The sequence below is a fragment of the Salvelinus sp. IW2-2015 genome, unplaced genomic scaffold (genome assembly GCF_002910315.2).
Source record: "Salvelinus sp. IW2-2015 unplaced genomic scaffold, ASM291031v2 Un_scaffold2255, whole genome shotgun sequence".
Lineage (NCBI taxonomy): Eukaryota > Metazoa > Chordata > Actinopteri > Salmoniformes > Salmonidae > Salvelinus > Salvelinus sp. IW2-2015.
The window spans coordinates 64186-68389 of NW_019943584.1; the positions used below are offsets into that span (position 1 = coordinate 64186).

At 46.3% G+C, this 4204-nt stretch overlaps 1 pseudogene; it reads right to left on the reverse strand.

The window, feature by feature from the left end:
- Positions 1-4204, reverse strand: part of LOC112073414 (cilia- and flagella-associated protein 298-like) — a 23466-nt pseudogene that overhangs the window by 14604 nt on the left and 4658 nt on the right.

Here is a 4204-nt window from a genome sequence, read left to right on the forward strand (position 1 = left end):
TCAGTTTGTGCTCACCCCAGCCATGGCTAGTTGTAGTGTACTCCACCCCACCTTCCATGGCAGGTGCTCCTCACTGTCTACTGGCTTTGTAGTCCACCTTCTATGGCTAGTTGAGTGTCTCACCAGCTCCACCCACCTGTCCCTACTGGCTACTAGTAGTGTAGCCCCCACCTGCCTACTGCTTGTGTTGTAGCTCCACCCACCTACTCTGTCTACTGTGTTTTACTACCGATCTTTGGTTTTGTCGTTCTTGCCGATGACATCCTGTAGTTTCTTGCCTCTATGCAGCTCCTTAGCAGCCACCACAGCTGAGCCTCCTCCACTGGAATCACCTGGAGAGATGCCTGGGAGAGATGACTGAGGGAGGGGAGGAGGAGAGAGAGAGAGGGAGGAGAGGGTGGAGAGAGAGGAGGAGGAGGGTGGAGAGAGGAGGGAGGGGAGGGATGCCCTGTTACAGCCTTATTCTAAAATTGATTAAATTATTTCCCCCCCTCAATCTACACGCAATACCCCATAATGACAAAGCAAAAACAGGTTTAGACATTTTGCAAATGTATTAAAAATAAAAAACACTTATTTCCATCAGTATTCAGACCCTTTGCTATGAGACTCTACATTGAGCTCAGGTGCATCCTGTTTCCATTAATCATCCTTGAGATGTTTCTACAACTTGATTGGAGTCCATCTGTGGTAAATTCAATTGATTGGACATGATTTGGAAAAGGCACACACCTGTCTATATAAGGTCCCACAGTTGACAGTGCATGTCAGAGTTAAAACCAAACCATGAGGTCGAAGAAACTGTCTGTAAAGCTCTGAGACGGATTGTGTCGAAGCACAGATCTGGGGAAGCTACCAAAAAATATTCTGCAGCATTGAAAGGTCCCCAAGAACACAGTGGCCTTCATCATTCTTAAAATGGAAGAAGTTTGGAACACCCAAGACTCTTCCCTAGAGCTGGCCGCCCGGACAAACTGAGCAATCTGGGGGAGAAGGCCTTGGTCAGGGAGGTGACCAAGAACCCGATGGTCACTCTGACAGAGCTCCAGAGTTTCCTCTGTGGAGATGGGAGAACCTTCCAGAAGGACAAACCATCTCTGCAAGTACCAATCAGGCCTTTATGGTAGAGTGGCCAGACGGAAGCCACTCTTCAGTAAAAGGCACATGACAGCTCGCTTGGAGTTGCCAAAAGGCACCTAAAGGACTCAGACCGTTAGAAACACGATTCCCTGTTCTAATGAAACCAAGATTGAACTCTTGGCCTGAATGCCAAGCGTCACGTCTGGAGGAAACCTGGCACCATCCCTACGCGTGAAGCATGGTGGTGGCAACACATGCTGTGGGGATGTTTTTCCGTGGCAGGGACTGGGAGACTAGTTCAGGATCGAGAGAGTTGAACGCGAGCAAAGTACAGAGAGATCCTTGATGAAAACCTGCTCCAGAGCGCTCAGGACCCTCAGACTGGGGCGAAGGTTCACCTTCCACAGGACAATGACGCTAAGCACACAGCCAGATAACGCAGGAGTGCTTCAGGACAAGTCTCTGAATGTCTTTCAGTGGCCCAGCCAGAGTCCAGACTTGAACCCAATCTAACATCTCTGGAGAGACCTGAGAATTGCTGTGCAGCAACGCTCCCCATCCAACCTGACAGAGCTTGAGAGGATCTGCAGAGAAGAACGGAGAAACTCCCCCAAATTACAGTGTCCAAGCTGTAGCATCTATACCCAAGAAGACTAAGGCTGTAATCGCTGGCTGTAATCGCTAAACGTCAGGGAGGCGATGCTGCCGTAACTGTAACGTCAGGAGCGATGCCTGCCCGTACACTGTAACGTCAGGGAGGCGATGCCTGCCGTACACCTGTAACGTCAGGGAGGCGATGCCTTGCCGTACACTGTAACGTCAGGGAGGCGATGCCTGCCGTACACTGTAACGTCAGGGAGGCGATGCCTGCCGTACACTGTAACGTCAGGAGGGCGATGCCTGCCGTACACTGTAACGTCAGGGAGGCGATGCCTGCATACACTGTAACGTCGAGGAGGCGATGCCTGCCATACACTGTAACGTCAGGGAGGTGATCCCATGTACAGACCCAGTACACAGAATTACAACAACTGAGAATAAACATTTAATTAATAATTAATAAATAAACAAATCCATTAATAAATAGAAGGACTTAGATGTTCTCTATGGGAAGCCATCCGGTGGTGATGTGACTACCCAGGAAGAGGCCTGCTGTTTACCTACCTGTGTTCCTGATAGGTCCTCCTGGTCCTCCAGCTCCATCCTGATTGGGTCGTGTGGCGGCAAGCCCATGGGTAAACGATCATCACCGCGCCCCTCAGCTGGTCCACGCCTCCTTCACCATCTCCATGGTACACACACACACCAGCCACCGCCTGTTTCTGAAGAGCACAAGAGGAGAGAAATAAGAAAAGGGGCCTGCGTCACCAAATGACACCCTAAACCCTACATAGCGCACTACTTCCCTATGGCCCAGGTCAAAAGTAGTGCACCATATAGGAATAGGGGTGCCGTTTGGGACGGAATATAAGATTGTGTGTGTTGTTGCATCCATTAGACGTAGTTTTTCCATATCTGGTGTAAGTGTCTGTGTTGGGGGTATTTAAATACTGTAGTTACCTTAGAGATGAGTGTCTGTGTGTTGGATATTTAAATACTGTAGTTACCTTAGAGATGAGTGTCTGTGTGTTGGGTATTTAAATACTGTAGTTACCTTAGAGATGAGTGTCTGGTGTGTTGGATATTATTAAATACTTGTAGTTACCTTAGAGATGAGTGTCTTGTGTTGCGGTATCTTAAATAAAAACTGTCTAGTTACCTTAGAGATGAGTGTCTGTGTGTTGGATATTTAAATACTGTAGTTACCTTAGAGATGAGTGTCTGTGTTGGGTATTTAAATACCGTAGTTACCTTAGAGATGACTGCCTTGGCCTCCTCCATGGTGTTCCTCAGCACCTCCTTCATCTTCTGGTTAGGAGCTGGAAGAGGAGGAATAGGGAGCACACTCAGGTTCAAGGTTAATTCCATTTACAGAAAGTAAACCAAATTACAATTACACATTTTCCTCATTGAAAAGCATTGAAGAGATAATTGGACGTTTTAAAAATGACGTTTTATTTGCGTCTTCATTACAGGAGTTGCATGTTCAATAATAGACTATAGCCTTTTGACTGTAAGGACGATAGGTTTGRCATTGTGGCATGTTTACATTAAGCTCTTTAATGAAAAATATCTGTTTGCTTGTTAGCTGAGGAATGCTCGAGTCCGTTCTCTTATTACGAGGTCGGAGTTCAATATCGATAACTGGTCACGCTATTCACGATAAACAACATGGAGTCATCTCTTACCTGCTTACCTGTGTTTGTCCTGCACAACTGCGGTCCTTCCGCGTGGTCCTGAAATTCCTACTTTTAATAAAAAACTTTTATTGAACACAACCATAGACTTTTTCCTCATTTGTGTTGCTCAATTTAGCGCGAAACCGCTTGTGTCAATTTAAATTTCAGCTTACGTAGTATGTCAAGGCGTCCCGTCTCCAGTTGAGCTACACAAATTAGTTAAAAAGTCGATGGTTGTATTCGATACGTTTTTATTAAAAAGTATACATTTCAGCATCTCGTGGAAGGAGCACAGTTGTACAGGACAAACATAGTGTAATGAAACAGGCAGGGAGCAGGTCTCGAACCCTCGACCTTCGAGCATGAGGTCCGGCGCGCTATCGACTGTGCCGCAAAAGCATGCTCGTGCGGCAGAGTCGATTCCCACGTTTATAAACCCAGGGTCGTTACACTACAGGTAAGCGTTTTCAGAATTGACATATTTATCGGCTGATGGGGACTCCATTTTGTTGCTATCAAATCGCGGGACCAGTTATCAGTCAACTCTGCAACGGAGTTGACTGTTCTTACACTAGCTCCTTGTATGCAGGCATAGTATTTTCTGTTGTTCACATCATTTTCCTGTTTGGATTTTATTTTTACCGTTTGTTGACCAATTAATGAGGGTTAGTTAGTCGGAAGCAAACTTGACCAGAATTTGCATCCCTAAACCAAACGGAACCAAAGAGGATCAAATAGAACCATACGGAACCAAACATAACCAAATAGAACCATACGGAACCAAACAGAACCATACGGAACCAAAGAGGACCAAATAGAACCATACGGAACCAAAGAGGACCAAA